The following is a 22,182-nucleotide window of genomic DNA, read 5'->3' as shown; positions in this document are numbered from 1 at the left end:
AAAGCTACAAATTAGAACTTGCTACTTTTGTGTATTATCTAGACTTAAGAAGTGATAGGAAAATGTTAATAATGAAGATTAAACTTTAAAGTGAGAGATGAAGAAACAGACTTATAGAAGTCAAATGACTTGCTTAGGATCACAGGGCTAGTAAATACTCAAAACTGGATTGGAATAATTGTGTGTGTGTGTGTGTGTGTGTGTGTGTGTGTGTGTGTGTGTGTGTATGATATAGGTAAATTCTCTCCACTCTCCACCCCAGAAAGCTGGATGTTAAACATTTACTAGCAATCTCTTAATGGTGCAACTACTATTATGTGGGAGCTCATTATTTCCTAGTCGTTTCTAGACATTATTTTCTAGTCAAAGAGTATTTACCTATTTTTAACTTCCATTTCCTCTGTAAAATGGGTATACTAATAGTACATATTTGGGAGGGAGGGCTGTTGTGAGAATCAAAAGAGATGCATGTAAAATGCAAACTTTAAATGCTCTATAAATGCTAATTATTATCTAGCCCGTCTCCTTATTTTATTTGAATTATTTTTCCTCAATCAATAACCATTTGCTTTTAATTACCACCCCCCTCACAAGGAAAAAAGGAAAACAAAAGCCTTGCAGTAAATATGCATAGTCAAAGAAAACCGATTTTCACCTGATTTTCAAATCTTTCAGGAAAATGAGTCTTAGGGAGGTCAAATGCCTAGAATCACACAAGGAGTAAGTATCAGAGATCACATTTAAATACTAGGTCCCTGACTCCAGAGCCAGCACTATCCTCATTAGACAAGAGGTCATTCCCACTTTATTGATGAGAAAACTGAGACTTAAAGGATCAGAGAGATTTGTGTAGGACACCCTGCCGCTGTCACATCTTATGTCCAGAGCCTAGTCATTTTGATCTAAGGCTCTTTCCAGGGGAGACTCTCAATTTACAGATGAGAAAACCAAGACCCAAAGGGTTACAGGATTTCCCCTTTGTGGAGAGGGGGCATAGGAGAATAGTCACCACTTTGGGGGATAGATAGGATCTGAGGATGTCCGAAGTTGGCTTCTAAGGTTGGTCTGAGACTCCGCTGGGGGAGTTATTGAGAATTAGAGACCCCGAGAATGACAGGGCTGGAGAACATGTTGAGTCTGACGCCATTTTTATAACACGAGAAGCTGAAGGCTGGGAGAGACAATCAGTCAGCTGTAAGTCAGTCAGGACTGGGACTCGGCTCTCCTACCTCCCAAACTAGGACCTCTTACAAGATTTGGCAGTGATGAGACAGAGGGAGGAGAGAGGAGACTCGTTCTGAGGAGAAATGCTCATGGAGGATACTTCTTGGGTGATCCCCCAGTCTAACAGAAGCCCTGAGTGTGTGTGGGTGTTTGTGCGTGTGTGTTTTCCCTCAGTCCCTCTCACAATCTCCCATTGTCTGTGTGGCACTGGAACGATGTGACCGGGGGCCTGGGTAGAGCGGGGGATGGACCGGGGCTGCACATTCAGGAGAAAAGCCCCAGCTCAGTTCTCTCTTTGTCTGGGGCTGGGAACCCTGGCTCAGGACCAGCCCATCACAATGCAGAGTGAGTGGGGGTGACAAGAGGGCACCCAGGCTTCCTCTGCCCCAACCAATGACTTGGCAAAGAGGGAGAGCCTGGGGCTCGTGTGGAAACATGTTTGTAGCAACACCCCAGCTCATGCCCACGATGCCGCTGCATCTAGTATATACCATCTGATTTTCCTTTTCAGAGACTTAAATGGATCTCGTCGATTTGAGGAGGAGATCACAACCCATCTGTGCCTGCTCATCCTGAGTGGCTCTTGTCCATGTTTGATTTAAAATATTTTTATTAAACAAGAAGCAGCCAGCTGGCTCAGAGTGGATAGAACTCTGGTCCTGGACTCGGGAGGACCTGAATTCAAATCTGACCTCAGAAACTTACCAACGTACTTTCCCCTGGGCAAACCCCTGTTTGTCTTAAACCACTGGAGTAGGAAATGGCAAACCACTTAAAGATCTTTGCCAAGAAAATCTCATGGACAAGATGGACTATAAAGAGTCATGATTGAATGACCAAACAAACACACACACAGAATACACATCTTTATCAACATCCCACTGGGACTTCCCCCTTAACCTCCACCCTCCTAAAGAGAATCCACTCATTAATCACCTCATTAATGAATTAATGACATAACATGGAACAATGGAAAAATGCACCTATCAGGGTCCTAGTTTATAGGCAAATTTGCTCTGTGACCTTGAGAAAAGTTATTCATTCTTTTGAGCCTTAGTTTCTAATAACATATTCCTCATATTCCTCTTCAAATGGAAGGATTCCCAGGGGACTTTTCTCCAGTATCTTCTAGTTTTCATTCTCATATCTTTGGGTTGTTAGTATACTATGGGAATCATCATTTACTACTGGTTTCTGGTGTCTCATAGTATTACACAGTAGTGTCCACAAGTATTACAAGATCCTACTTGGCTCAACATTGGATACTGGAGATCTTTTTGAGGGATCAAAGGAAGTCTGACAAAACCTAGGGACCCCTCTCAGAAGAATGTTTTTAAGTGCATGGGTTTTTAAAGAAACAGATTCCATCGCTACAGTTATCAATATTAGAAACAAAAAAAAAATCAAACAAGTGAGTGGAGCTTTGTTCCAAAGACCGAAGGGAAGGTAGACTATCCAAGGTGCGATGGGGGGTAGAATGGCTAATTTGTATGACTTGGAGGCTGTGTTGCAACATGCTCGGCAGGTGTTGGCTTCCAGATTGGAGCCATTACACCAGGACAATGTTTGCCCCAGCAGGGCCTTGGTGCTGGGCTGCCTGACCCAGCATGGCAGAGGTTTTGGATAAACTGCACTGTGCCAGTCTAACACCTAGCCCTCTCTGGAACCTGTGCACTCTGTAACACAGGAAAGACTCATCTCCAGAACTGGAAAGCTCAGAATTCACACAGTGGCCATGAGCTCAAGGAATTACTTAACATTTGCTGAGACTGGCTTCATTCTTTCCAGATGAAGATGGGAAATGAAGCATGTGATGACAGAGATGGTGATGGGATGTCCAGAAAGATGCTGGATTTGGGATATCAAGGGATGTGGTTTCAAATCCTGAATCTATTAACAACCCCCCCCCTTCCTCTGGAGTCTTGGTTTTTAATTTGTAAAATAAAAGAATTGGCTAGAGCAGCTTTTTCTACTCAAGACTCCACTCAAGACCCCCAAAAAATTTTTTGTGTCCTCAGGTATATAGGAATCCAAAATAGGTAAACATAGCAAACCTTTACTGATAATAAATTGTATTTCCACCACCTCTACATTCAGTGATGAGACCCAGAGTTTAAGAAGCTTCGCCCTGGATGATCTCTCTTTTTTTTTTCTAAGATGGAAGTGGGGGATAGGAGAAAGAAAACTGAATTTGAAGTCAGAAGCTTCAGGTTTGAATCTTACCTTTCCTACTCACCTCTCTACTTCTCAGTTTATCTCTAAAATGAAAGATTTGGACCATATGGGTTTTCACGTCTTTTTAGCTCTTAACCCATGTTCCTACCTTGATGACCACAGTCCTGTGTGACCTCTTAGCATGCACAGCACTGGGTCTCCTCTGCCCTACCTATGCTGCTCACCTTCCTAGAGGATTCAACTTGAGTCTCCCTCCTCCCCTGTTCCAAGAAGCCTCTCTTCCCCAGCCAGCCTCCTGTTGGTCCAGCCATTCCTACAAGTGCTTGTGGCTTCAGGGATGGTGAATGACTTCCTTGTGTTGCTGCAATGAAAGACCTATCTAGAGTTGGAGACCTGGATTCTCTGCTGCTCACCAGCTGGGGTGGGGGGGTGGGGAGGATAGGGGGGGGGTGAGGGAGGCCTCAACAGGTGGTGTCCTAGGATTCAAAGTTAGAAGGCCTGGGTTCATATCCCCACCCTGCCACCCATCTGTGTGAACTTAGGCAGGTCACATCCACTCCACGGATCCATGTCCTACTGTACAAAGTGAGGAGAGTGGACTAGAACATCTCTAATGATCTTTCCGGCTATAAATCCTATGTTTTCTAAAATCCCTTCCTGTTCTGTCATTCTGTGTCCTAAGCGCTTCTAACTGTCACATTCCTTGTTTAAAGATTCTTGATAATTCGAACATTATATTCTGGGGATTTTTCCAGTTCTCACGTTCTCTATTATAAAGCTTCTGTCAGCTTTGACATTCTCTGTTCTAAGGTCCCTCCCAGCTCTGATAATCTGTATTCTAAATCCCCTCCCAGCTCTGACATTCTGTGTTCTAAGATTGCCCCCCAGCCCTGACATTCTAGGTTCTAAAATTCCTCCCAGCTCTGACTTTCTCTGTTCTAAGGTCCCTCCCAGCTCTGATAGTCTGTGTTCTAAGAACCCTCTGACATTCTGTGTTCTAAACCTCTCCCAGATCTGACAGTCTAGGTTCTAAAGTTCCTCCCAACACTAACATTCTCTGTTGTAAAGTTCTTGCCGGCTTTCACATACTTTATATTGAGATTCCCTTTCAACTGTGACATTCTGAGTCCTATCTCTTCTTTCTATTTTTTCTATTATTGTCTGTACAGTACAGTAACTGCTCTTTTTCTTTTTTCTTTTTAATCAGTACCCAAGGATGCTTCCTGTGTACAACCTGTCCCTCCCTCCCCCTCCCAGTAGACTGGAAGCTCCCCAAGGGCACAGATTGTGCCTAATGCTCCTTTTGTATTTCCTAGATTGCACAGCACAGTTCTGTACTCATTAAAGAATTCCAGGACTTATAATTGATGTCCAACCTCTATTACTCCTGTTGCCATTTGGTCTTGAGTAGATAAGAATAAGAATAATAAACAATATTATTGCATAACAACAATTGATACTTACATAGCGCTTTAAATTTTGCACGCTACCTTATATACAGCCTGAATATAAAGCTTAAACCAAATCTCAAATTTCAAGCCACTAAAGCTTAAAGCTGCACTAAGACTTTTTGTTACTTCGAGGCCTGACCACAATAATCCCATGGGGGAATTATGATCGCTCTTATCCCCATTTGATAGATGAGGAAAATGAAGCTTTGAGAGATTAAGTGACACGGGTTTAGATCCAGATCTTCTCATTTACGAGTCCATTCTATCATCTCCTGGCTGATTTAAAGACCAACTAGCAAGCACTTATTAGGCACCTACTGGGTATCAGGCACTCTGCTAAATACTGGTGGTACAAAAACAGAAAAAGAACCACTCTGTTCTCAAGTAATTTATATTTTATCGGGGGAGACACTATATGTACATTAGATATGTACAAGTGCTATGTGCAAAGACACAGGAGATGGAATGCTGTGAATGAGGAATTGAACACACAATTGAAGTACTGGGAATGATGAAGCAGCATTATCAATGCTCTCTCCCTATGACAACCTTGTAGCTTGGGGGATTCTCAATGCTAATATTTTCATATTGTAGCTGAAGAAATCGAAGCTCAATAACTTGCTCATTATCACACAGCTAGTAAGTGTCTACCACAGGATTTGAATTCAGGCCCCCTGAGTAACTCTGGTACTCTTTACTGCATACTACTGTCGGCATTTTACTCTCTCAGTGATCTCACCTCTTTTTGGACAGGATTTAAGTGGTAGGAAGAGTCTCACCCACTCTCTGCTCCTGTTCACAATAAACATGACTTGTTTCTCAGTAGCAGTGAGCTCTGGCGTGCCTTGTGAAAGGAAATTCCTGAAAAACACCACCCTCAGCTCACAGACAAGCATATGTTACCACAACTGCCAGTGCCAACTGAGAATAACTGTGAAATGCAGACACGGACACCGTGGGTATCTGTACCTTCTGGGGGAGCTGAGGTAGGGAGCCAAGCACCTTACAGATGCTGGTGGAAAGAACTCAGAGTTGAGAATGATTGAAAATCAGAATACCTGGTGACAAATCTAAGCTCTACTGTTTACAACTTCTGTGGTTCTAGGTAGGTTACTCCCTTCCTTTCCCCCCAGGGTCTCAGTTTTCCCATCTGTAAAATGGAGGGGAGAGGGTGGAAGGTTTCCAATGACTTTGAATTTCAGCATCCCACAGAAGGTAAGTTTGATAGACTTTGGGAAGAGACCTTAAAGACTATCTAGCTCCAACTTCTTGTTTTAAAGATGAGTTTTAACTAAAGTCCTGAAGAGTAAATGAACCTAGTTAATATCCTTCAGATTCAAATGCAAATACAGTGCTATTTCTGCTTTTCACCATAGTAAACCAGAAAAGAAGAGGTCATTCGGAACAAGGCATGCAAGGTATTGAGAGTCTATTCACTATACTTTGCATATACTTTTTTTTAGGTGAGAAAACTACCATGCAACTATATTAAAACAACAAGATTTCATTATTTTAAAATGTGTTTAAAAGATTGAGAAAGGAAATAAGGAACAACCCTTCAAAAATTAAGATTTGGAGGATAGAGGAGAGAATATGTTGGGATTTGCTCCATTAAATAACCACTGGGGAAATGACTGTCCCAAAGGTGAGACACAGTTGACCTACATATGTTCTTCTCTTGACCCTCACCTACTGAGAGATAGCCAAGGTGTTATCTCTATTCTACAGAAGAAAGTCAAATTTTTCCAAAGTCATACAAGTTAATCACAGAGCCAAGATTAGAACTCACTTCTTCAAACTTCCAGTCTCTTTTGTCAGATCTTTGGTACAAAACAGAACCTCCCCCCAAAAAAGCCTTTGCATTTCTTTTCCACAGCCAAGGAGAATCAGACTGAAGCCTTCTCAGATGCTCGGGTGTTTCTCCCAAGACAATATATCTTCCTGAAAACTCTTTGTCAATCTTTTTTTTTTTTTTTTTTTTTTTTTTTGCAAATCAATTGTTATTTAAAATATGGGAGGGTTACCAGTTATTTAAAAAGGAGTCCTCTTTATAAGTATTTTTCTAATATGAAGAACCTCTTTTAATATGAATGAGGTCCCACAACATTTTAAGCTCAGAGTTTCACATATTGAATTTTCTACAGTGCCAGCTTCTATATATCATAAACAATGAATTATGCAGAGAAATGCTGTAAAGAATATCCACAGGGAAATCATTTTTAAAAGATGTGCCAGTTACACAGTAAAAGATGACTAATGGCATCATAGGATCATAGTTTAGAGAGGACCCTTAGAGGTCATCTAGTACAGAGATAACAAAAGAGGTGCTGACCTAACCAGATTTGGTTTTCCTTTTCCTCCTTCTCATTTTATAGATAAGGAAACTGAGGCAAATAGGGTTAGCTGACTTGCCCAGTTAGTAAGTGTCAGAGGTTAGATTTGAACTCAGGAAGCTCTCTTCTGGATTCCAAGTCCAATGCTCTAGGTACTGTGGCGCTATCTAGCTGCCCTGGTAGGAATATTCCCTCATACTGTCTTGTTATATAAATCCCTAGTTTGGTCCAAAAAAACTCTTCCTTTATCCATAGTATAAAGTTGATCTAGTCTCTTTTTTTGCCCTGACTTCACTGCAGACTTGGATAACTTGTTTCCCCTATTTGGTACTCAGTTTCCAATTAGATGGCCTGGATTTGACATATTGCTTAATTTCAGTTACAGTCTTTTCACTTTCCTCAAAATTCTCAAAATCACTGGATTTCACCAATTTGTTCATAAGGGTCATCCCCTAAATTGGAGACTTAGGTTAACAAAGGGAAAGAAGTGTGACTGACTCAGACAGCTGAAGACTAGCTAGAGATCTTTAGGAGTGGAATAGATCACTGGGGAGTTAACAGAATTATGGGGTTACTGGAAAGGAGCTTAGAGGTCAAGTCCCTGATTCCACAAATGGGACAACTAAAGTGTGGAGGGTTTAAAATACTTGCCATAAAGCTGGTAGGGGACTGAGGTGGAATTTGAAGTCAAGTCTTTTTATTCCAGGTCCAGAATGCCATCCAATATGTCATGCTAGCTCCTTTCATTAATTCTCCATCATTTGAAGGTATTGGAATGGTATCTTGAGGACTACCTGATTAAGGACATTGTAGAGGGGATTTTTTTAGGTAATGGTTAAGCTGGATAATCACAGCGGTTCTGTCCAGTTTTCACTTAGTGAGGTACTTCCCAATTCCTATTAGCTATACGGTCTTGCATAAGTCACCTCTTTTCTCAGTTTAGATATCTGTCACCAAAAGAAGAGGTAAGAATGGATAATCTTAGAGATCTTTCTCAGACCTAACAATGTATGATTTTATGAAATGATGATCCTTCAGAAGAGAAATGAGAGATAGAAGAAAAAAGAAAAAGAAAAAGAGAAGAAGAAGAAAGGAGAGAGAGAGGGAGGGAAGAAGAAAGAAGGTGAGAGGGATGGAGGGATGGACAGAGACAGGGAGGAACAGAGAGAGACATAGAGATAAAAACAAACAGAGAGACAGAGTCAGACAGAAAGAGAGATACACAAAGAGAGAATAAAAGAAAAAAAGCAGAAAAAGAGAAAGGGGAGAAAAAAGAGAAAATGACAGAGAGAAAGGGAAGGGAAAAGAGAAGAGAGAAAGGAGACGAAGAAGAGAGAAAGAAATGGGAAAAGAGACAAAGAGAGACAGAGACAGAGAAACTGAGAAAGACAAAGAGACAAAAAGTGAATAAAAGAGGAGATAGAGACAAAAGCCAGAGCGAGCAAGAGCAAGAATTTGGTAGAGTCTGAGATCCTTTGCAGCTCTGTCTATAATCCTATAAATCATGATTTCACCAACATGGGCATTACTGTCACTGAAATAAATTGTAAACATTCCACACCTTAAGTCAGCAGTTCTTTGCCTTGTTTGTACCATAGATCTTCTCTGGCGAAGTCTGTACTATGTATAATATTTTTAAATACATAATTTGAAACACATAGGATTACAAAAGAAGCTGATTATATTCAAATATTGTAAAAATATTTTTTTACCAGTAAGTCCATGGACCCTAAATTAAGAATCTAGCATATGGGCTTTGAGGCTTTGCCTGGCCCTAAAGCTCTTCTTTTGATGTTCACTTCTCCTGGGATGGATTTGTCTTTACTAGTGTTGAGAATGGAGATAGATTATAGATTTAGAGTTGGCAGGAACTTTAAGGGCAATTGATCCAACCGTCTCAGAGGGCTGCAAATAGAACTGTTTCACTCTTTTTGTGGTAGCAAAGAACTGGAAATTATGGGAGTATCTATCAATTAGGATATGGGCGTACAAACTATGGCAGACAAATTGTGATAGAGTACTATTTTACTATAAGAAATAAGGAAAGGAATGGTTTTAGAGAAACCTGGTAAGACTGGTATGAAATGATGATGAGTAAAGTGAAGCAGAATCAGGAATATATTTCATATAATAACAACAACATTGTAAAGACAAAGAAATCTAAAATACTTGAGAAATCTGATTGATGAAGTGACTGGTTGATTCAATTACAGGGAACCTATAATGAAGTATATTACTCAATTCCTGACAGTGGGGTGATGGACTCAAGCTGTAGAATGAGACATTCATTTTGGACAGGGCCAATGAGAGAATTTATTTTGCTTGACTACACATTTTTTTTAACAAGGACTTCATTTTTCTTTTTTTTGTAAGGGGCAAAATTAATTATAATTGAAATGCCAGTTCAAGCGGCCTAAGTTCCAAAAGAATTTAGTCTCATTTTTCTTTAAGAAAAAAAAAATGATGGGGAAATAAGAAGAGAGAAAAATAAATGCTTGTTAATTGAAAAAATAAAAAATAAAATGCTTCCCCATGCCACGTGCACATATAAACATCAGTTTCCAATGTTCAACCCTGTAGGTCAGGGAAATGAGTGTTTGACAGCCTCTCTCTCCATTTGGTTCCAAGTACTCTTTCAATATTGTCTTTCCACCAGAAACCAAGGAGGGCATGGCCATTTTCCTAGCAGTATGAACACTTTTCCTGTGGGGAAGGGAAGAGCAATGGGAGAAGAGATGAGCCCCCACAAACAAATTCAACAGAGCTGCTGGAATCAACATTCCACACACAGAGCATCAAGCTCTGGGCTCTGGCTCCCCCATTATCTTTGGAGGGCACATGTTCCGTTGTCACGGCAACCAGAATCCTTCTACCAGCTCTATTATTCTAGGCACTTCCCTTCAGTCTGCCAGGTGCTAATGGTCCTGGAGTAAGGACAAGGGTAGCGAAACCTGGTAGGAGCAGGATAAGTGGGAGGCAAGCAGGGAGAAGGGCAGGGGAGGGGACAGAAAAAGGATAGCTCAGAAATGAAATCCAATAGACAATATTAGCCAACCACTGGTCTTCATTGAGCTGGAATATGTATTTAACAAAGATTTTGGCTTGCCTCCAGGTGTTTCCAGTAGCAAGCCTTCCATTTTAGCCTCTTGGGCCTCAGTTACTTTGGGCCTAAGATGAGGAATTTAGATTAAGTGGTTCTAAAGTCCCTTCCAGCTCCAGATATAGGATTCAGAGACCTCAACAACAGCTAGACAGGTTTTTATAATTCTCATTGCATGGATGAGAACACAGATTCAGAGGCCTTAGGGGAGTTAGAATAAAAGAATGTTAGAACTAGAAGGAACCTTTAAGATAATTCATCTGGCCCAATAACCTCATTTTACAGAGAAAGAAAGATATTGAGCCCCAGAGAGAGAAAGACACTTGGCTAGAGCTAGTTGGGTTTATTTGTGTGTATATGTGTGTATGTATATATTTGTGTATATCTATATATCTATAAACATATATGTGTGTATGTGTGTATACTATATACATGTATACATTTTGTCCCTTAATGAAATGTTATCCCCTGTCAAAGGGATTGTTTTTGAGATTTTTGAGAACAGGGATTTTTTTTTTGAGTATGCCCAGTGCTTAGCACTCTTATTGATTGATTGATTGATTGGTAGACTTGGAAATATATCCATACAAGCTAGAAAAATCTGGGTTCCAAATTACCCTGTTTTTAGGGATCCCAGATTGATTTGCTTTCCCATATCTGTCCATGTAGACACTGCCTTCACCAGGCTCAGTCCCTAAAGAAGATCCTTGAAACCTGTTTTTATCCAATGGTTCTGAAGCATGCACTTCTCTCCCTGCAAGGAGTCACCCCCAATATCACCACCCTGTGTAGACAATGAGCCTAAGTGATAGTGGATGCTTTTGGACAGGGTTGCAGGGTCTGAGCTCTTCATTTGCATATGACAATGACATAGCCTTTTAAGCTCTGCAGTCACAATTCTAGTGGCGCCTTTTACCTCCTCTGGGCTTGAGATTTTCACTTAATATCCACAGTATAATTAACACTGCTACATCTGTACCATATCATTAATGGCATTCAATGCCATTCAAAGAAAGAGCCATTATCTTCCACTCAAGTCATTAATTTGGGGGAAGCTATTAGAAAGGGGGAAAATGGAGGAGGAAGCCATGCATGCTGATTTCCTTCCGCTCTTTTGGAGAATCACAGAATATGGGGACTGAAAAGAATTATAGAAGGAGCAGTCTCCATTTAATAAATAAGGAAACTGAGGCTCATAGAAGGAGATCGATTACTCAAGGTTATATAGCTAATAGAGAATTGGAACTATAAATTAAATCTTCCAACTCCCTCCTAGAACCAAATTCTTTTTGCTCTACTCCACTGTACTAAACAACTAGAATTAAATGTATCTTCTAGATAAATTTTATGTATATTTTAGTAGACACTTACTTGGAATGTTGGACAAGTCACATACTCTCTATGGGCCTCTGTTTTCTTATATGTAAACTGAGAAGATTACAGTATATATTTTGTGAGACTCCATTCTAGCTCTAGGTCTTAAGAAACAAATCATAAACTTATCTTTTCAAATATATCTTCTCATTGAACCTTTAAAGATCTTGATAAAGTTAGAACCCTATCTTCAAGTCTTTCCCACTTCTCCCTCTGTTTCTTACCCCGTCCTCCTCCATTAAATCACAGATTCTTTATGCAAACTACTAGTATGGGTCACTGGAATGAATACCAAATTAAGGAAAGTTGTACCCAGCTCTCAGCTCCAAGTTCTGTGAGCTTCTGTGATGTAGACCTATTGACCATTTCTAGAAGAACATGACTGGTCTAAGGGTAGCTGCTTCTTTATTCTGGTCCTTTTAAGAGAAGCTTGGCAAGAACAGAAGCCAACAGTACTCTCTTACTATGATTCAAAGATCTTGTTCAACCTATTGTGACCCTGTCCTGATGGGTTCAAATCCCCCCATGGGATTCATTGAGTCACATTATCAGAGTTAAGTTAGAGGGAAAGCCCCTATTTTAAGATGAAGGTGAATCTAAAAAGAGTAATAAATGATAGGCAGTAATAGCAACCAACAAGAGCAGGGGTCTTAGAGATCTTGGCCAACTCTGTTATTTACAGATGAATCTCAGAATTAGTAGTTGCTTAAGGTCATACAAAGAGGAGTATTGGGAACTGAAGGCAGGCACTCAGTTGTTAAAAGTGTTTTTTCCCACTACATGAAGTTACCAGTTTCTGAACCCAGAATAGGGGCTGGGGGCTGTAGGGCTGGGTAATCATAGGGAGATGAATTGCTCTCTTATATGTGATGTAATGGAGCATGTCACTCCCTAAAGGGAAGAGATTAAATCAGCTTGTGATGGTCTGACCTGGAGACATGTGCTTCTGCCTGTGGGTATAGCCATTGACATTCACAGTCTGAAAGAACAGCTCTTCCAGGTGTCAGCTGTTGGTTCTAAGAGGAAGTAATTTGGTAATAGAAAGCTCATTGGATCTGGGGTCAGAAGCAGTAGTGGCAAGAATGCTGGGTGTGTTTTCAGAAGCCACCACCTTACCTGGTTCCATGATCCGATGTCCCTGGATTGGTCTTTCTTGAAGGAGTGTTGGTAAGGAAAGCATGAGATTACTAATCCCCTGCCCAGTGTGCAAGGATAAATACGTGCTACCTGCCTACCTGACTCTGATACTGGATCCCACTTGATTTCTTCTGAACAAGGATCTAGAATGGAGAATTCCTCTGGAATTTGATTTGCTTTGACCCAGAGATGTGGGATTTTCAAAATGAGTTCACAAAAATAAAATTTCCCCAAAGGGCAATGATTAGTGTCCAAAGGGATGACAATAGGCGTGGGTCAGCATAAACTGCTTGCTGCATGACTGTCACTTGAATTGGAGTCAGGATGTCGCAGTTGTTGTTGAATTGCGATCCTATTTGGGGTCTTTCTGACAAAGTTACTGGAGCGATTTGCCCAACTTCCTTTTCCCAACTCATTTTTACAAATGAAGAAACTGAGGTAAATAGGATTAAGTGACACTGTTAGTAAGTGTCTGAAGCTGGGTTTAAACTCAAAGCTTCCTGACTCCAGGAATGGTGCTCTCTCCATTGCACCATTTAACTGTTTGGGAAGATAGTTCAAATTGTGCTTCAGACCTTTGTTGATTTAGCTCTGTGACTGAGCAAATCACATAACTTTTGCCTGCCTCAGTTTACTCAGCTATAAAATGAAGACCCTAACCAATCTCCCAGGGTTGTTGTTAGAATCAAATGAGATAACTTATTTAAAACTCTTTGCAAACTTTAAAGTATTCAATAAATGGTAGCTATTACATTATCACAGCAGCACGTGAAATAATTGGAAAAGACTAGAAATATAAAATTGGATAACACTATAAGTGTAAAATTGGAGGGGACTTAGAGGCTATTTAATCCAACTTCCTTAATTTACAGGTGGGAGGTCTCCGGAGAGTCATGGGTTGTCCAGGCAAATCCAGAATTCAAACTTAAGGCTACTGCCTCTAAATTCAGTGCTGTTTCTGCAGCTCAAGGCTGATTTTTCAACCTTTATGGAGTTGTTGATTCATCTTCGTGGGAAGGCTATTCAGTAGTGGTGGACAAGCAATTCCCTTCTTGTTGGCTCCAGATTTGAGTGTGAAAGCCTAGAAATGAGTTGCCAAGGCTCAAAACAGAATACCACCTTTTCTGCCAGAGGAGGATGTGCCCTTAATGCCTGAAAGTGTTTGAGACTGCTTCCCTTGACTTGTGTCCCAGGGAGTGAGAATGGCTCATTCATAACATCTCTTCTGTTCTCCTTTCTAGTGATCCCTGGCACCTGAGATAGGTAGGACTGTCTCCTGTGGATGACAAACAAGGATAAGCTACCAGATGGGTATAAAGACTGCCCCTGGGTGCCATCTCCTTACTAGCACACTTCAGAGCTGAGGGAAGATAATCAATTTTCGGATGTGCCCTCTCTTCACTGTCCCAGCACTATATAATTTAAAATTCTAGGTGAGTGAGGCAGCAGACAGGATAAAAGTGTCGAGTCCTCTTGAACCCCAAAGAGATTCTCATGAATTGTCCCTTCAGGATAAGGAGTGAAGGCACTGGGCGCCTGTCTTACAGAAGGAGAAAGCATCTAACCACAGAACTGAAAGGGATCACACTGATTAATCGGTCCAGGAGTTCACAATCATTTTTTTAACGTCAGTCCAAATCTTCTCCAAATGTTTTTAAATGCATAAAATAAACTACATAGGATTACCAAAAAAATAATTTTATGGAAATAGTTATCAAAATATTTCCTCCCCAAAAATGGTTCATGGACCCTGAGGTATGAACCCCAGAAATAGTCCATAACCCTCAATTTATTAAAGGGGAAATTGAAAGGTAGAGAGAGCAAATGACTAATTCAGGGCCACACAGCTCCTTCATGACAAAGCTAGAAACAAAATTCTGTTTTCTCCATCACTGGTCCAGTGGTCTATCCATGGAGCTGCACTGTTTGGGAAATCATAATAGGACTACAGGATTCAGAGCTGGAAGGTTTCTTAACAATTAGCCTTTTCCAACCCTTTTATCTTACAGTGAGAAAAGTAAGGCTAAGTGATGTGATTTTTCCAACATCATAAAATTTAGGATTAATAGCCAGGACTCGGGAATAGGTCTACTGGCTTTCAATCCAGGGTCTCTACCCACCCAAGCAAATATATCATGCTCCCTCCTCTTGTGACTGTCACTTAGAAGAGCTATTCTTTCAAGTTGAAAGTAGAGGGATATAGTAGCTAGAACACTGGATTTGACTCAGGGAGATCTGAATTTGAAATCCTCCTTAGACACTTCTTAGTTATATGACCTCAGGCTTAATCTTACTCCCGTTCAGTTTTCTTAGTTGTAAAAGGAGAAAAGGATTAATTGGCCCTTGAGGACTCTTCAACTTCAAATCTATGATCCTATATGTAAAATTCTTTATAAACCTAAAAATTTAGTGGTCCAGTGGAGTGTTGGGCTGCTAGGTGGTGCAGTGACAGAACATTGGGTCAGGAGTCAGGAAGACCTGAGTTCAAATTCAGCCTCAGACACTAATTTAGCTATGTGACCCTGAACAAATCACTTAATCTCTGCCTGCCTCAGTTTCCCCACTTGTAAAGTGGTAATAATAATAATAGCACCTACCTCCCAGGATCCATTGTGAGGATCAAATGAGATATTTAAAAACAATTTTTAAAATCTGCCTAGCACAGTGGGCACTATGTAAATATTTATCTCCTCCTTTTTTCCCTCTAGTTAAAGGACCTGTTAACTACCTGTGTGAGTGTGATATTAGGCAAGCCACTTACCCTCACTAAGTGTCTTTTCCCTCATGGACAAAATAAAGGGGTTCAATTAAATGGTCTCTGAAGTAACTTCTAGCTCTCTGATTTTGTGTGAGCTATTGTTCCAATTATTACTAATAAAACATGTCAACAGCTATATCCGCAGAAGCACAAAGCCTGTCCCAAGGTCATAACAGCAAACAGGGATTTGTCCCTTCTTGGCATGGATGACTCTGGAACCCCAAGGCAGCCTGTTCCACTGAGATGCAATTCTACCCCCCTTTGAGAACACCACAGCCAATCACATGGCAAGTTCTGACCACCTTGTAATTTCCAATTTGCAAGAAATATAAAAATAGACAAATGTTCACTGTGGGCAGCTCAGATCGAATTGGATGCCATCTCGTTGTCATATCCGATCAAGTAAAACCGAAATGACCGCTCCATTCGCTACCATCTATCCCATCCATAGGAAATTGGTTCTCAAAGACAGCGATACTATTTAGAAAATTATAGAAGGGTACAACTCTCCAATAGCTGATTATGTTTTCTTTGGAGTAGATAAACACAGCAAGAACTCACATTTATGTTTTGAAGCCTATAAATCAATTTTACCACAACAATTCTATGAGGTAGATTGTGCAAATCTTATCATTTTCATTTAACAGATGAGAAAATGGAGCCTCGGCAAAATCAATTTGAATCGCTCTGGTTACAAAGCTAATAATTGTTGGTCAGTCCCAACATGCTTTCATCACACAATACCTTTTCTCTGCTATGCAGTAAGAAAAAGATAAATATGATTAAGTTACCTGAGGGCAGAGAATTTTTGTTTGGTTTTGTAGTCCAAGAGCCTGACACCTTGCCTCATACATAGCAAGTACCTAATAATAGTTCATTGAATTGGATTAGGTTATATTATTGGGGGCATAGCCTGGAAACGTGGAAGTGGACCTCTGAGAACCTGTTGAAGGAGGGGATTATGCACCAGGCACAGGGATGTGGATGGAGAAGGAGGAACTAAATAACCTTTTAGATCCTGTCCACATCAAATTCTAGGAGTCTAGGGACCAATATATGATTCATTTTTAAAGACTGCTTACACAGTATTAAAGAGTATCGTATTGTTTATTAACCCTGACAACAGCACTAGAAACCATAGGACCATAGGAATTAAAGCTAGAACATTTAGATTTCTTTGACAGATGAAGAAATAGAAGTCAATGAAGAATCAAGTGATTTGGTTTAAATTTCACTTGGGAGTTGAATCCAAGTCTTCTGATTTCAAAGATCCAATCTTTCCCCACTATATCAAGTATTGTTTTTATGCGTTGTTGTATATTGTGAGAATGGGGGGGAGGCTCTCCTATGATATACAAGCCTGCCCTGTGACTTGACAATCAGTTATATAATGCTGGGCTACACTCCATTTATCATAATCATTCTCCTCTGAAACACACCTGTCATCCCCATCTCTCATTCTCTCAATTAATTCATCCACAAAATGGCTCATCCTCCACATAGCTGGACAGCTCCTGTTGCCACCCCCACACCATCTTTCCTTAGCCCTGGCTCATGTCAAGCCAGCCATCTTCTGGACCACATGGTAGTGACCCCAATAGCAACCCTGCTATTCTATTGGTTTCCCAGGGAGGCAATAAGAAAGAGGTTGAAAATGGTGTGGGGTCTGCCTGAAAGCTACTTTGGCAACAGGCTTTAGGAAGCCCTCTTTTTTGGCTTCCTTTTGGCATTTAGCGCTTACAGCTTTCCCCCCCTATAATGCACCAATTCATTCCAATTACCTCTGGAGAAAGAGAAATGCAGGCAAAAGCCTGAAGGACTAGGGAGTGGGAGCCAAATCCACGGAGGCAGTTGAAGAGGCACTGCCATGGCTTGTGATTAACAAGCCATTCAAGCCAGGAAAAAGGGGAACTGCTGTTTATTCCAATCAGAGTCAATGCTGGGCTTTTTCATTACTAAAGGAAATGTGTCTCTCTACACCATACTATGGGCAGAGAAAGGCTTGGAACATTATACATGGTTGAATTGAGAGGGTATACAACCAGACATAGAGAGGTCACTGATAGAACATTTCTCTCTTACTTTAGGTTGTATAAGGGAGTTAAATGGCACTAATTCAATTTAGCATCAGGATTGCAACTGATGAGTAGATGTTTATAGTAATTATGTCATTGTCTCCCCTTCTCTGAAGCATCGGGGTTTATTTACCATCTTGAATAATCACAGAACAGGTGGACAGTCATTCAGTGAAGGCCAGTTTTGAATTTCAGCCATCTGTCCTCTCTAGGGTTAGCAGATATAGTCCAGCAATATGGATGTTCAAGGATGAATGGCATGAAAGGTTATCCCACTTGGTCTTTGGTTATTTTCAAATAGAAATCTTACCCATTAGACCAAGCATTCTGAGTACAGAGATTGTTGGGTTTTTTTTGTTTGTTTGTTTGTTTGTTTGTTTTTGTTGTTGTTTACTTGGGGTTTTTTAGCCTTTTTTTTAAATCTCCAGTGGGCACATAGTTTCGGGCACATAGTAGGTGTTTAATAAATGCATGTGGTTGCCAATTTGTCAATTTCATCTTTGGCTATTCCTGAATGGTGATCTCATTTTATAATCAGCTGGGCTATTTTCAGCTACCTTAACTATGGAAGTAATAATGGATATAGGTTTGTTGAATAGAACCAAAGAGGTAAGATTTGACATTCATCTCATAATCCACTTACAAGCAAGAAGGAAGCAGAAAAAGACATTTTCTAATTCTGACTGGCTCAGGATGTCTATGCTACTGAAAAAGGAGATACGCCACTAGGACCCTTTTTTTATGCAATGCCAAACAAATAGTCTGACCTTTGTTCTAGACTGTATTTTATATTGAACTCGAGACACCTATGAGACTTTCATAAAAAGGAACTGAGAGTGTTACTTTTAAGAAAATATACACTATGGGCTAGAAGGGTCCTTTGAGATTATCTGGTCCCTATCCCTTGTTATATAGGGATGGTTCAGATAAGGATCCTGGCTTGGTCAAGGTCACACAGCTAGTGAGTAGCAGAGCTGGGACTAGAATCAAGATCCTACAGCTCCTGATCCAATGCTCTTTCCACTCCAAATAAAACCCTCTGACAGCACATTCCCTTAATCTTGCACCATGGAATTGCTGAAATAGGATGCCATAGAGGTAGTTGTCAATTGCAATCTGAATTTGTATTCATTTCTTTCAGGAGATATTTAGGGCATTGAGTTTGATTACACCAAAGAGAGAATCACAACCTTATGTATCTTTTTTCGCCAGACACTGACTGAGCACTTACTGTATGCTTGATATCACATAGTTTGTTTCCCTGAAGGTAAAATTGGAGGTCCCTCAGGACCCCAAGATTGTTGTACATATTGCCTTGATTCATTTATTGTTGAATTCTCTTGCTTCCTTTTGTAGCCTAAGTTTCTCCTTCCCCCCATTTCCTGACTAGAACATAGCAATCATTCCCTGATGTTTGGGAAACAGCATTTTTTTTTCATCCAGACTTGGGGAAGTCCTTACATCTTGCTAACCATCTGTCCAGCAGGGAGCAGGCAAAGCCCTCAAAATTGTAGGATCTACTCCTCTGGGGTAGTTCTCTTATTCTCATCTATCCTCTCCCTTACTCCTTGTGACTGCTTAGCGGGCTGTTATTTCAATTCACGTTGGAAACCCCAGCTTGGGCTGCTGTTCCTCTCTGAAACAAGCTCGGCTCTATTCTTTGTCTCCACCATTGCCCCTGGACCTGCCGTTTGTCCTGGAACCCACCATGAATCCAGCTCTTGGCTCAAAAGCTCCCTTTGTTTTCCTCTCAGTGTTTCAGCATGACTATCGCCTCAACCATTTTGCTCTGCTTGTTACTGAGATGTCAATATGTATGTCCCAGTCTTCAACTTCTAAGGTCAAGGTCATCTCACTGCCCCAAACCTGGGTAATGAAGAATCGTCTGATTCATATCTGATTAGGGGAAAACGGGATGGAAATTGACCATTTTGTTGGCTCCGATGGCTTGGAGGCAGCAGAGGCTCCCTCCACCCTCCCTTTCATTGCCCAGAAGAAAGAAAATTGTTCTTTTTCTTTGTAGACTCCCCAAGGGATCATTTACCTAAAATTCACGGCTGACCTCTTTTGTGGATCTGAGGTCCCCCATCTTCTCCTGCGACCTTGGGGGGAAGGGGGTTCTCCGTTAAAAAAAAAACCGCTTGAACATTTATTTTTGAAAAAGTTCACGTCAAAAGAAAATGTTCTCAATACATAATTAGTATGTACATTAGACCTCTTCTACCCGCCCCCCCCCTCCCACTTCATCTTGTGAAAGCAGTGAAAGCAGTGACAGGCCAAGAGGGAGATTCAGAACAAGAAGCGGCGGCAGTTCAGACGTTCACTTACGAAGCTTTGCTGCTCGGAAATTCTTCAAGACAAAAGACTTGGAGCTTTCTGGTTTGGGATCTTAACCAGAGGAAAAGGTTGGTCTCCTTGGGAGGCAGGACTTTGTAGGGGAGGAAAAAATCAGTTTTCATTTTTAATGAAAATGTCACCAGACCGAACCCCAGTCCTTAAGAATTACCCTTGGGGCTGGACGGGGGAGGGGGCAAGACCGAGAGGAGGGGGGGGGCTGGTGGTGGCGGAGGCAGCGGTCACACAAGAAAAAGGTTCTAGAGGAAAATGTGCTTTTTGGACTCCGTACATCTCCCCTGACCTAAACTAGAACTCATCTGAAACACCTCAAGATTACACCTGTACCACAAGTTGAACGCAGCTGTCATACACGGAGATGACACAACAGTAGCCCACAGGTAACAGAACAGCTGTCCTGCAGCGCTTCTTGAAACACAAAGCTAACATATCGGAAAGACCCTCGAAGCTCCCTTTGCAAAGAGCCCAGAGAAAAAGCTGGGGTTCTTTTTCTTAGCCGTCCCGATCAGGGGTTCAGAGGTGTCTCGGATCTCAGGTTCCAGACACCCTCGCGGCTACTAGTCCCTGGAAGAATAACTGGGATATGGGGTGGGGGACACTGATATGGAAGGGACAGATCACGGGGATGGGGGGAGGGCTGGCTCGGGAGGGAAGGCATTCGAGGCGATCGTCGAGAGCCCAGCTCCAGCAGAGAGTTGGGACTTGGATTGGGAAGGGAGGGCAGTTAGCCCCGAAATGCTGGGAAGAGTGGAATATAGAATCAGGAGCCTAGAAGAGCTCCCGTCTCTTTTCCATATTGGAACTCTCCCCAAATTCTTTAGGGAGGATCCCAGTTCAGTTGAGCATATTGGTGGGGGAAATGGGTAACGGGGCAGATGTTCCCAATTCCAGTCTCCCAGCGTTGTCTCCCTAAGTCTCTCTCTCTCTCTCTCTCTCTCTCTCTCTCTCTCTCTCTCTCTCTCTCTCTCTCTCTCTCTCTCTCTCTTTCTCTCTCTGCCTTTCCTCTCTTTCCTACCCTCAATTCTTGCTCTCCTCGCCACCCTTCTGAGAACCCAACACCGACCCCCCTCCCCCGCCCTTCACCCCCGAGTTCTTTGGATAAGAAGGCGCAAGGTTCAGCTCCAGAGGGAGGCTGTCCAGACTCCCCGCGAGACAGATGTGGGTCCCGGGTAGTCACCCCTTCGTTCCCCGCACCCCTCCGGGAGCAGAGAACCCCGAAGCAGTCAGCCAGCCTTCCTACCTGCGGCCGGGGCCGGGGCCGGGATGGGACCTGGCCGGGCCGGGCCGGGACTGCGCTCCTGGGGCGGCTGGAGGAAGCGCATGGGCCGGTTAAGGCTCCGCTCCGTCCGCTGCGCTCTGCTGAGCTGCGTCGCGCTGCCCGAAGCCAGGCAGCACCGTTCTGAACATTCGCTCCCGCTCCTCTCTCCGCTCCACTCGCTCGCTCTCCTTCCCAAGCTCCGCAGCTTGCCAGAGGAGGGGCGCTGGAGCCGCCGCTCAGAGCCCAGAATGGGCACCCGGGGGCGGGGCCGGGCCCGAGCCAGCCCACCCCCTTCCTTCTCTCCTCTCTTGCCTTCCCCTCCCCTCCCAGCAGCCCAGTGTTCCTCAGTACAGAGCGCTCCCTTCCTCTCTCCCCCTCGGCCTCCCTCCTTTTCCTTTCTCCCCCTTTCCCCTTCTTTTCTATTCTTTTCTCCCTCCCTTCTCTTCCGTCTTTTCTGCTCCCTCGACTTCTCTCTCTGTCTCCCTTCTCCTCTTTCCTCCCGCTTTGCATCCTCTCTCTTCTTCTCCCACCTTTCTTTTATCTTTCTTTGCTGCTTTTCTATCTACTTCTCGCTCTTTCCGTTTTTTTTTTTTTTTGGCCCCCTCTTCTCTTTGTCTATCCTTTTCCTTTCTTTCTTCTGCTATCCTTCTACCTCTTTCTTCTTTTTCCATTTCTCCTGATCCGCTTTTTCTCTCGCTTCTCCTGTTTCCTCCTTTCCCTTTCCATCGTCTTCCTCTTACATCTTCATTTTTTAAACTCCTCTTCTCCATCTCTATTCCCCTTCCATTTTCTAGCCGATCTTCCTTTTATTTCCACTTACTTCGCCTTTCTCCTCTACCGCTCTCCTTGTCCTTCCTTTACGCTTCCCTCCCGCCATTCTTTCTTCTTTCTTTTTCCCTTCTCTTCCCTCTCTTCCCTCTCCTCTTTCTCTTTTCTCAAATC

General features: G+C 42.1%; 1 protein-coding gene across 2 annotated transcripts in view; it reads right to left on the bottom strand.

Annotated features, from left to right (window-relative positions):
• SLC6A1 (solute carrier family 6 member 1) overlaps positions 1 to 21,422 on the bottom strand; it is a 59,342-nt gene extending 37,920 nt beyond the window's left edge. Inside the window, exon 1 of one of the 2 annotated variants that reach the window (XM_051982332.1) lies at positions 21,223 to 21,422. The gene's annotated coding sequence lies outside the window, so the exon portion shown is untranslated. Of the gene's footprint in view, positions 1 to 19,955; positions 20,056 to 21,222 lie in introns of those variants that run through there. The other variant, XM_051982343.1, reaches the window with a different exon arrangement.
• Between the last annotated feature and the right edge of the window lie 760 nt (positions 21,423 to 22,182).

Source organism: Antechinus flavipes, chromosome 1 (assembly GCF_016432865.1).
Source record: "Antechinus flavipes isolate AdamAnt ecotype Samford, QLD, Australia chromosome 1, AdamAnt_v2, whole genome shotgun sequence".
In the NCBI taxonomy this organism is placed as follows: Eukaryota; Metazoa; Chordata; class Mammalia; order Dasyuromorphia; family Dasyuridae; genus Antechinus; species Antechinus flavipes.
Note: the sequence above shows the minus strand (reverse complement) of the source record. Positions and strands in the feature narration are given on the sequence as shown.